Genomic DNA, 12,296 nt, shown 5'->3' with positions numbered 1-12,296 from the left:
ACAAAGTGTGAGAAGTCCATTGCAATAAAGAACAAAAGAAGAGCCCTACTAGATCAAGTCAAAGGCCCATCTAGCCTAACATCCTGCTTTAGCAACCAGATGCCTACAGAAAGCCCACAAGCAGGAACAGAGTGCAATAGCGCTCTCCCCACTTGGAAGTTCCAGTGACTAGTATTCAAAGACGGATTGCCTACACTCCAACATTGAAGGAGTGCATAGGCATCATGGTTAATGGTCACTGATAGCCTTATTCAATCAATGGCTACCACAAAACTGGCAACAGGAAGACCAATAATTGGATTGTATTAGCTAGGAGCTACCCACCTGGATGCACCTTCAAGCTTCAGCCTCTGACCTACAGGATTGCGTTCTCTTCTCCTTCTTCTCTTGTCCAGACCTCTTCTCACCAGCACCCCTGCAAGCAAGTTTCTGAGGACATATGGCTGGCTTATAAAAGCCACAGCTGCTGATCCCCCCCCCCCCTATGCAACTTTTAAAGGTACAGGATCCATGGGCATAGCCAAGGGCAGGCAGGTAGGGAGAGCTGCTACCCCTAAATCAATAAAATTCAACAAAAATACATCACAAACTGAGGTTCTCCCCCACCTTAAGAAAAGGCCTGCCCCCACTAACAAAAATTCTGGCTACGCCCATGGCAGGATCCTTGTCTGCTTTTCCACCTGGCCTCCCTAGGTTGGGCTCAGGGTGACTCCACTCCTGATAAGATAACCAGGAAAACTGGGTAGGTGGGTTATAGATAAGGGATTTCTCCCTGGCCTGAAGAATAAGAAAGGGGATGCGGTAAAAGAAGAAACAAACAAACAAACAATCAAAAAACCTTGAGAAAAACTGGAGGTAGCCATGTCCCATTAGGAAAAACAAAAATAAAAACTAATAATTGGACAATATACTTATTTAGGTCTAACCAAATGGCCACAAACAATTAAGCAAAATTCTTAACCCAGCAGATGTTAAGTATTAAAATATAAATTAAAATGGCATGGAGGGGAGAAAGAAAGGCAAGTTAAAAAGCCAATGGTTATAGATTATGATAGCCTTAAAATAGGATGTGGGGGATGTTACGCAAACTTAATCAGGATAGATTGTGCAAAAAGATCTTAAGTTGCAGCAAAGGCTATACAGTATATACAGGAACAGAGCAGCCAATTTGCTCTTCCTTAAAATGGTAAAAGCCAGCAATTATCTGAGTCCGTCTCTAGCACTGATCTCAGTGCAAAGGTTTCTTGCCAAGCAGAAAGAAGTAAAGAAAAATAGGATAGATGTTAAGTTTTGCAATGCTTATGATGCCCATTATGTGCAGCTACTCATAACATTTGCATATGCTCATTTATTTTTTAGGATGCATATTTAGAAATAATAATTAGTGGGAATGAGTGCGACTACTCATGATTTGTGTGTCTGCTCGGTCAGCTCTCCATGGCATGGCCGTTGATATGCAACGTCAAGGCCCCCTTTTTCCCTTATTGTGGTTCTTTATCTTTAATCTGTTATTGGACTGGGCCACCCTTCAAATAGAGGGCTGTCCTCTGTGAAATGAGACACATGGCCAACCTCCACCATAGCCCATTTTTTGTGTAGTGAGATAGCAGTTGCCCCTTCTTCCTTCTAATAAAGGCTGGCTACATATTATGTCAATATAGTGGTACCTCTGGTTTCGAACTTAATTCGTTCCGGAGGTCCGTTCTTAACCTGAAACGGTTCTTAACCTGAGGTACCACTTTAGCTAATGGGGCCTCCCACTGCCGCCACACCACCAGCATGCAATTTCTGTTCTCATCCTGAGGTAAAGTTCTTAACCCGAGGTACTATTTCTGGGTTAGTGGAGTCTGTAACCTGAAGCATCTGTAACCTAAAGTGTCTGTAAGCTGAGGTACCACTGTAGTGTGATTAGCGATCAGATTTGGGATTTTAAAAAATCAAATGCCAGGTGCAGAGGAGTTGTCATTGGCAGCACTCTTTTCAAGGAGGTTTAAGAATTCCCTCCCCAGCTGCAATTTTGGTAAAAATACCCACCTCACAACATGGCAATTAGCACTAACCATATTGTCAGGAAAGCTTTATTTATTGTCTGGACCAAATATAAGGACTTACTTGAAAATAAGACTCCAAGGTGGCTTTCACCAATGGAGGCAAAGGCCCCAAAAAGACTTAATATGGAGGTTGGTTGGGCAAAATACTGCGAGATAATAGAAAAAAGTGGAGACAACTGGAGACTGCAGAGTTTAGAAAAATTAAAAAACAAGGTGCAAGATTGGTTACATTATGCCCAAATTCAAGAGGTTTTTAAAAAGGACAAAAAAATTGGTTTCCAGGTGGAAAAATCGAAATTAGAAACAGAATTACTTGAACCAAAGATGAGAGTGCTCTTGAGAATGTATAACTTGCTGCTTAAATGGAATACTCAAGATGAGGTAGTTAAATCAGCCATGATAAAATGGGCTCAAGACATTGGGTACAACATTATGTTTGAAGACTGGGAAAGGTTATGGACCACCGGTATGAAATTCACGGCATGTAATGCCTTGAAAGAAAACATTATGAAAATGATATACAGGTGGTACATGACCCCAGTCAAGCTAGCAAAGATTTATCATCTGTCTGATAATAAATGTTGGAAATGTAAAGAGGCTGAAGGAACGTTCTTCCACCTCTGGTGGACATGCCCGAGGGTGAAGGCCTTCTGGGAAATGATATATAATGAGTTGAAAAAGGTATTTAAGTATACCTTCCACAAGAAACCAGAGGCCTTCCTCTTGGGCATTGTGGGCCAGAGAGTGTCAAAGAAGGACAGAACTTTCTTCTTATATGCAACAACAGCAGCAAGAATCCTTATAGCTAAACATTGGAAGACACAAGAGTTACCCACGCTGGAAGAGTGGCATACGCATCTGATCGACTACATGGAGTTAGCCGAAATGACTGGCAGAATCCGAGATCTGGGAGAAGAAACAATAGAAGAGGACTGGAAAAAATTTAAGGACTACTTACAAAAACACTATAAGTTATATGAATGTTGAGAATTTGCTAAGTTTTGGTGAAATTAGCTTCAGTAATTAAATTTGAAAATGGTGGAAACTAAGTTATAACCTTGAAAGAACCAAAGTTTAGAGTAATGTCTTTATTCTAGGACCAATGATGGGAAAAAGTGAATTAACAACAAGTACCCTAAATCTAAAATATAATTAGACGAAAATACAAAAACGCATGAAACAAGGTAACAATTTGCTGTTATTTTTATTGTAAAGAATGCAGGGGGCGGAGGATGTGGGGAAGTCCAGTTGATTATGAAAAATTGTATGGAGAATATGAATATTTTCTTTTTTACTTTCTTCTTTCTTTTTTCTGTAAAGTCGCTTTTGATGAGATATTGTCTATGTTTTTGACCCTGGAAAAAAGCAATAAAAAATATTATTAAAAAAAACAACAACATGGCAATTAGCACTGATTGGGGTGTGTGAGAGTGAAATCCTTTTGGTACCAATGAGAGGTTTCCCCCCTAAGGCTGATGGTTGCATGGAGAGTCGCAATATTTTATTTCCTTTATTGACAGCAAAGATACTGAAACACAAGAGCCAGCTTGCTATACTTTTTGGGGGGGAGGGGGGACTCATATTTCTAATTACATTGTACACAGATCAACTGCAGAATAGTCTACAATTTTTTTAAGAAGCAAAACCTTTAGCTTTTACTTAACACAGCTTCTATTCTTCACCTAGCTATCTGCTTACCTGTTTCCTGTTACCTGCAGATGGTGTGACTGCCTTTTGATATTTAATTGTCTTCTGTTGTTAAGTGTCCTTTGAGATAGTCAATAAAAATAATTTTAAAGTGAAAACGTTAAATAAATGAATCTGTCCTGCTTTGAGGGGGGCATTTACTTGTCCAATCTGAGGAGAGTCCCATAAGAAATCTGGGCCTGGAGTGAGGGAGTGTCAGAAGAGGGGAAATCATCGACACAACTTCCATTCAGGTTTAGACTCATGTGGCTTTCAGAGCACTTCACCCTCCCTTGTCCTTTAGTCAAACATATCTAACAAATGCTAAGGGATGCAGGGGGTGGGGAAGAGACTTTGCACAGGATATCAGCCAGTGATGCTGCCTGATGTCATCAGGAGGAAATCCTCTCAAACTGTGTGGCTATTTTAAAAACATTCCCATCTGCAGCAAAACAAGCAATAGAACCCATTTACTCTCAGTGCTTTCCCTCAGTGACTTAGGAGTTCTTCATCAAAAACATGTTGGGAACGCGGCGGGGCTCTTGAACAGAGCAAGTAACTATCAGAGCCACACTTGATAATAGCATTTATATGGCCTATGGTTCGAGCCTAACCATGTCTACTCAGAAGTAAGCTGTACTGAATTTAGTGAGGCTTCCTCCCCTGGTAAGTGGGGTTAGAACTGCAGCCTTACATGAACATAAGGATCACAGCAGTGGCAGACTTTGGGCTCTCAAATTTCAGTGGCACCCTGTGCAACGCTACAATTCGGTGCCCCCTGTTTCTTGCTATTTGTTCCACAACATTGTTGTGGCAACCCCTGCAGTGTGGTGCCCTCTGGTCACAGCCAAGAGCTGTAGTCACACATTAGCATTACTTGGATGTAGGGCACTTCTTCTTCTTCTTCTTCTTCTTCTTCTTCTTCTTCTTCTTCTTCTTCTTCTTCTTCTATAATAATACCCATCTGACTGGTTGCCCCAGCCACCCTGGGCTGCTTCCAACAGAATATAAAAGAACAGAGCAAAACATCAGACATTGAAAGCTTCCTGATATAGGCCTGCCTTCAGATGTCTATGGAAGGTCATATAATTGTTTATCTCTGATATTTGACGGAAAGGCGTTCCACAGGGCAGGTGTCACTACTAAGAAGGTCCTCTGCCTGTAACCCCACTTCTCACCAGAAGGCCTTTGGAGCTGGACCTCAATGTCCAGGCTGAACAATGAGGATGGAGACGCTCCTTCAGGTGCCCCTGTGTTCTTAACCTTCAACACCATGGCCCTGGGCTAGCCCTGCCTCTGATAAGGACACCTGAAAAGGACACCACCCTACAGATGTGGTGTGAAAGGTCTCCCCATGATCGGGGTGCATACAACCAGGTGTCCCGATGTTGTGCAGCCCCTATATGCAAACAGCTGCTCCCATGTAGAGGTTCCTTATCGGATGTGTCTATCCTCAGTGCTTGCCTGGAGACATGATGCCAGCCCCTACTCTGCTTCATGTGCTCCTGCCCCTGCTCTGTTTGAACATGAATTGCAGAGGTTTCTTTCACATGATCTGCTGAACACAGATACAAGATGCCTATATATATGTACAAGTGTTTATGTACACTTGTACAGCTCAGCTATTGTATGCACAGATACATAAACTGAACCAGTGTGGTGTAGTGGTTAGGAGCAGTAGACTCGTAATCTGGGGAACCGGGTTTGCGTCTCTGCTCCTCCACATGCAGCTGCTGGGTGACCTTGGGCCAGTCACACTTCTCTGAAGTCTCTCAGCTCCACTCACCTCACAGAGTGTTTGTTGTAGGGGAGGAAGGGAAAGGAGAATGTTAGCCGCTTTGAGACTCCTTCAGGTAGTGATAAAGCGGGATTTCAAATCCAAATCCAAACTCTTTTAACACTTGTTCAATGGTGCATGTGAATAACAGTGTACAGCACAGCTATTTGTGCATGAAGATACACAGATCACACACTCATTGAATGGAATGTGTAAATGTAGTGTGGAAGTCATCCATAATGACTGGCCCACATATGAGTCATCTCTGGGTGATGGCATGAGCAAGGGCTATGATGATAGCTTTTGGTGAGTCAGACATGAGCTAGGGATCATAGGTTAAGAACCTGATCAAACTGCAGAAAGAACAAGTGTGATGAAGACCTGCTGAATAGATCAACAGTTATTTTTAAAAAATATATTTTTATTACATATTTATTAGTTTACAAAAATACATGCATTGTCTCTTTTTTTCAAGTTGCGTTCTCACTCTTTCTGTCTTTTCTTCTTCTCCTTCTCCTTCTTCACCCCATTCTCTTCTCCCTGGCTTCTACCCAGAGTCACAGCAGCCTAGGCTCAGATTGGGGCAGGCACCATTGCTCAGTATAGCCCAAGAGAATTACGCTATTTTCTTCTGCATGATGGAGCAACAAAAGCTGAACAGGCTGCTGAACATACTTTTGGGCTGGGATATTGTTTAGGGCAGGGGTCAGCAACCTTTTCCAGCAGTGAACTGGTCCACCTTCCCTCAGACCATGTGGTGGGCCGGACTAAATTTTTTTTTTGGGGGGGGGGGATGAATAAATTCCTATGCCCCACAAATAACCCAGAGATGCATTTTAAATAAAAGCCCACACTCTACTCATGTAAAAACACCAGGCAGGTCCCACAAATAACCCAGAGATGCATTTTAAATAAAAGCCCACACTCTACTCATGTAAAAACATGCTGATTCCCGGACCGTCTGTGGGCCGGGTTGAAAAGGCAATTGGGCTGCATCCAGCCCCCAGGCCTTAGGTTACCTACCCCTGGTTTAGGGGGGTTTGTTGCAGGGGTTGCTGCTGCTATTGATTTTTCCTTTTTTGTATCTTTATTTTAAATCTTATGATTTCTGTGGAAATAGTTCAATTTGTGTGCATACTTTTTGATGCTTTATTTATTGTTTGACTACTTTTCTTATGCTTGTAATTACATAATTTTTAATATGCTATAAGTGGCCTTGAACATGGTTTTAACTTTAGGAAAGGAGGCATGCAAATAAAATCATTGATTGATTGGATTGAATAACATTACATGTTCCATTCTGAACACGTCCATCTGCATAGACGGCAGTTGCACCATTAAAACCAGAGCTGTCTCATTGATTACAAACAAGTTGCACATGTAGCTCTCTGAACTATGACTTAGTTCATACATACACAGCTTGTATTCTACAAAGGTTGCCAACCTTCGGGTTCCATTTGCAAGCCGGAGAAACCATAGTGTGTACCATCCTGACCCTCCCACCAAAACGAATATTTCTTAGCAGAGGTATTTCAGACAATGAGTTGCAAATAGTCTGGTGGTAAAAAACAAAATAATGGACATTTTGTTGAAGTAAGTGCATTCTTGATGGCATCAGTCTGTGTTACCTTAATTGCATTGCTGCAATTCCCTTCCCAAATTCTCATCCTGAATCTGTGTTTGCATTATTTTTGGTAACATTTACAGACGGTGTGGAGAATGGCTTTGACTGCCAAGAAAAAGCATACATAATAATTTCAAGCCCTTCTGGGTCAGGAACCTGCAGCTGCAGTGATCACCGAGCAGCAACTAATGTGTGATATAAAAAGAAACAGGAAAGTCACGGCAGGCCAAGCTCACTTGGGAAGGCAGAATACACCGAGAGCGCCTGGAGTGCGCATGCAGAATATCAAAATTGTAAGTGCAGTTTTGCTGGCTCTCATCACTCCTCTTGGAGACATTTTCTATTTTTTCAATAGGCTTTTATTTGGGCCATGAGAAGCGAGTGAGTACAAAGGGAAGTGTTTGTGGAGTTTATGGTTCTTCTTGTATTTATCACTCAGACAGATCTGGGCTCACAACCCCAGGCCCGGCACTGGCAGAATGTAACTTCTAAATCAGGCATCCCCAAACGCGGCCCTCCAGGTGTTTTGGGACTACAACTCCCATCATCCCTAGCTAACAGGACCAGTGGTCAGGGATGATGGGAGTTGTAGTCCCAAAACATCTGGAGGGCCGAGTGTGGGGATGCCTATTCTAAATGAAAAATCAGTAAACCGAAACCCAAAGAGCACATACCCTTTCTACACACAGGATTACTCTCCCCACCCCCCCGAATCTTGGAAACTGCAGTTCATTAAGAGTGCTGGGAATTCTAGCTCTGTTGGGAAAATACATTTGGGGAAACATTTGTCTTTAATTCTAGAACTTAGAATTTCTTTGTGGTAAATTAGATATTCTGCACTGGTTCACCTAATGACATGTATGGCTTGCTGAGACCATGCAAACAGATGGGCTCCTGGGATGGAGTTTACAGCCACTTTGCTCCTTTCCTGGTGGTTTTTACTTCCATGCCGGTGGGACACGGGTGGCGCTGTGGTCTAAACCACTGAGCCTCTTGGGCTTGCCGATCGGAAGGTCGGCGGCTTGAATCCCCGCAACAGGGTGAGCTCCCGTTGCTCTGTCCCAGTCCTGGCGACCTAGCAGATCCAAAGCACGCCAGTGCAAGTAGAGAAATAGGTACCACTTTGGTGGGGAATGTAAATGCTATTTCTGTGCGCTCTGGTTTCCGTCACAGTGTTCCGTTGCACCAGAAGTGGTTTAGTCATGCTGGCCACATGACCTGGAAAGCTGTCTGTGGACAAACGCTGACTCCCTCAGCCTGAACGCGAGATGAGCGTCACACACCATAGTCGCCTGTGACAGAACTTAACTGTCCAGGGGTCCTTTACCTTTTACCTTACTCCCATGCCAAGCTAAACCAAAGTTTGGCTCAGTGTGTTGTCTGAACCAGGACTTTCTGCACCAGCTATGATCTATGACCAAGAACAAACTTTCTTCTGTGAAGAAGAGGGAGGGGATGTGGGCAGCAGCACAAAAGTCACAAACTCTCTTTGGAGAGAACGGTGCTCCCTGCAGAAGAACAGCCCAATTCTGAGCTACCTACTAGCAGCTTTTAGGGCCAAATATGAGACTGATAGAATAAAACGACAACTATTTCCAGTAGCTATTATATCCTAAAAAAAATTAAAATAGTGCCAGTCAGGAAGAGTTTGTACCTTCTAAAAGTGACCAGCCGGTGAAAGGAGAAAGATTAACAGATCATTTGAGCTTTCTTAGTGGGAGCCTTAGGCTGTTGGAACCTCTCAATTAGCTGTTATGGGGGGAGGGAAGAAGAAAGAAGTGGGATTTTAGGTGATAAACTCTTGTTTTAACACTCCCCCCCAAGGAATCTGATACTCTTTTGTAAACCTAGAAGTGATAAGGAAAGGTTGGCAAAGGTTGGCAAAGATTTACAGCAATCTGGATTTAGAGGGAAGTGTTGCAACAAAGTTTGCTCAAAAGGAAAAGGGAGGTTACCTCTTTGTCTCTCCAGGTCAAAGCAGAGCTTCCCTTCTCATGTGCAGGCTACCATTCTTACAGCAGAAGCTTGATTTTAGGGGTACTTTGCAACACAGTCTTTGGGCCAAAGCAATCTAGACACCCATGATCAGCCTAGGAGTTGACAAAATAATCTTAATAATTCATAATGGCCCAGATATCTCTTTATGTGAGCTAATTCTTAGAATATGGTTTATTCATACAGAGATCTGTTCAGAGCGAAAAAGCCAGACAAATTTGGAGGCTGTGGTGGAATCTAGACGCATATAAAAAACGCTGCAAAAATGCTTTATAAAAAAAAAGTTTTTAAAAATATATAGAATCTGCCATAAGCTCACAATCACCATCTAGTGTCACATTTGTACAATGCACTTAAAACACACTTAAAATGTTATATTTGCAGCTGTATAGTTGAGGGGTGTGTGTGTGTGTGTGTGTGTGTGTGTTTAGGAGAGTATGTAAAGTAACAAAAGCAGCCGTATTGGTGTGACACAAGCAGAGCTGTGATAAGTTTTGAAGTGCACCACAACAACTCATTGCAGAATCCATCACCACATCTGTCAGGAGAATCATCCAGGAAACTGTAGCAATCCATCCTCTTTCCTGCCCATCTCCTGACATACAACCCACAGAGCAGCAGCAAATGCAACATTTATTAGGATTAGCTGACTGCCATGGAACAGTGAACTAATAAATTACTTATAAATAGTAAACTGATGAATAAATGCTCATTCTGCAATAAGGAATGATGTGGTACTGCAATGACTGCAAACCTATGTATTCCTCTTACACCTGGGAGAAATTGACTGAGCATCTCTCAATGTTCAGCTTCATCGGATGTTCAGGAGTTCTAGTGTTATGAAAGGAGAAAAACTCTTATTTCCCAGCTTTCTCCACCCCATGCATAATTTTATAAACTTTAATGTTACCTCCTTCCCCTTGATGATTTTAGTTGCCATTTTCTGAACCTTTGCTAACTCTACAATATCTTTTTTGAGATGAGGCAACCAGAACTTGTACACAGTAGTCCAAATGTGGCTGCACCATAGATTTGCATAATGGCATTCAGATATTGGCAGTTTTATTTTAAATTCCTCTCCTCATGATTCCTAGCATGGATTTTTCATGGCTGCCACACACTGGGTTCATCAAGCTGTTTACTAGGATTCCAAGGTCTTGTTCCTAGTTTGTCACTGCCAGTTCTGACTCCACGTGGAGATATAGTGTTCCATGCTCTGGGGAAATCTGGCTTCCTGTTGCCACATTGACACATCTGGGATTGTTACAGATATTTTCTTCTCGGGTCCAAGAATTTGGTCAATCACAAGTTGGGTCCTGGCTATATGGCACAATTCTTGCCTATACAGTGGTACCTCTGGATGTGAACAGGATCCGTTCTGGAGCCCCATTCGCATCCTGAGTAGAACGTAACACACATCTGCGTGTGCATGGGTCGCGTTTCGCCGCTTCTGCACATGCGCGTGACATCATTTTGAGAGTCTGCGCATGCATGAGTGGCGAAACCCGCAAGTAACCTGAAAACGCTCAACCTGAAGCATATTTGACCCGAGGTACAACTGTACGTAATTCCAGTTCCCATTGTCAATAGGAGCCTCCAGTCAATAGTTGCTCATTTTGAGGTCTGAGGGAAGGTTCATAAAGGAGTAGGTGCATTTGCAGATGTACTGCTGCCAGGTCTAATATATCTTTCATGCTTGACTTGGCAAGGAGTCAGGAAACCATGTTCTGCACTTCCTGGAAAGAGAGAGTGTATGTCATTTAATGCTATCTACTTGATAGCACCTATTATTCTAAAATTGTGTATGGCAGAAATGGAAGTCATCCAGTGACACCTAAAGGCAATGCATGAAAGTGCACTGAACCAATGTCTAGTATTTTGCTGACCCCTGACTTTTTCCATTCCCCTTTCATTTATACCCAGTGTAGAGAACCTTTGGCCCTCCAGATGTTTCTGAACTACAACTCCCACCATCTTTGGCCATTGTCCACACTTGTTGGGGCTGATGGGAGTTGCAGTTCAGAGACATCTGGAGGGGCAAAGGTTCCGCACGCTGACTTTAATTTGCTGTACATTTTATGTTTGGGGCATGAGTGATGTTGCACCAACTGCTCTCACTTATAACATTGCGGCAAAACAGATGAAAACACTAATATTTTGGGATAATTTTAGATAAGAACAGGGATTTACAGTTTGTAAAAAGTATCCTGGGTACAAAAGACACCACCTCTACTGCTACCAAGGTCGACCCATCCATGAGGCAAGCTGAGGTGGCTGCCTCAGGCAACAGAAGCCACAGGGGTAGCAGATTGCAATGTAGATCTTTATTTGGGGCTGCCCCACCCATGAGGTGAGATGGCTGCCTGAGGAGAAAGGGTTCACTGGGGGCAGCAGATTCCAATATTTCTTTCCCCCCTTGTTCCTGATGTAGATCTTCCTTCATCCCTTCTTTCCTGGCAGGGAGGGAGGCGCCATTTTGGGGTCCACCGTGTGGACCTTTCCATTTACCCCTTTCGTTAGTCTTCTCTGTGCTATAGCTTTGGTTGTAAGCTCCTTAAGCAGGGGCCTGCTCTGTACTGTAAAGCATCGTATATTTTTAGATAGTTAACAAAAGTTGATATTTAAACTATCCTGACTAGCACAGGAGCTAATGCAAGTCAATGGGCATTTCACACCTCAGTTTACAGGGCTGGGGCAGGCTGATGGGGAAATTCAAAGACAACACGACTGTAATGATTGCACTTTCCAAAGTCCTTTCCACAACACTAAACCAGCTACACCTGGAAAATTAATCAACCCAGTTCTATGTGCTGTCTCAGGGCTGTGTTTTTCACATTATATATCCATTCCAGCTGGCTAGTGTTGAGGCTCTCTCTGTGCCCACCCCCCATGAAAAAACTGGAGCCACGAATGGGGAGAAAGTTCTGGATCCTCTGGCCTTCATTATATAACGATCAGTACAAAGAAAGGGCTTACAGAGGGATGGCAGAAACATTCTCCAACAGGTTGACTTCAACCCCCTGAAAGCACACTCCTGAGAGTGTCTCCTGAGACAGACAGAAAGAAACAAATACAACCTGTTGTATAATTCCATTATAGCTAACCCCCTCCAATACTTTAAATTGGTATTTGTAAATGAAATGAAGTGAAGTGAAATGAAATG

The sequence above is a fragment of the Podarcis liolepis genome (genome assembly GCF_965112155.1).
Source record: "Podarcis liolepis genome assembly, chromosome: 3".
NCBI classification, from domain to species: Eukaryota; Metazoa; Chordata; class Lepidosauria; order Squamata; family Lacertidae; genus Podarcis; species Podarcis liolepis.
This window is presented reverse-complemented; position numbering follows the sequence as displayed.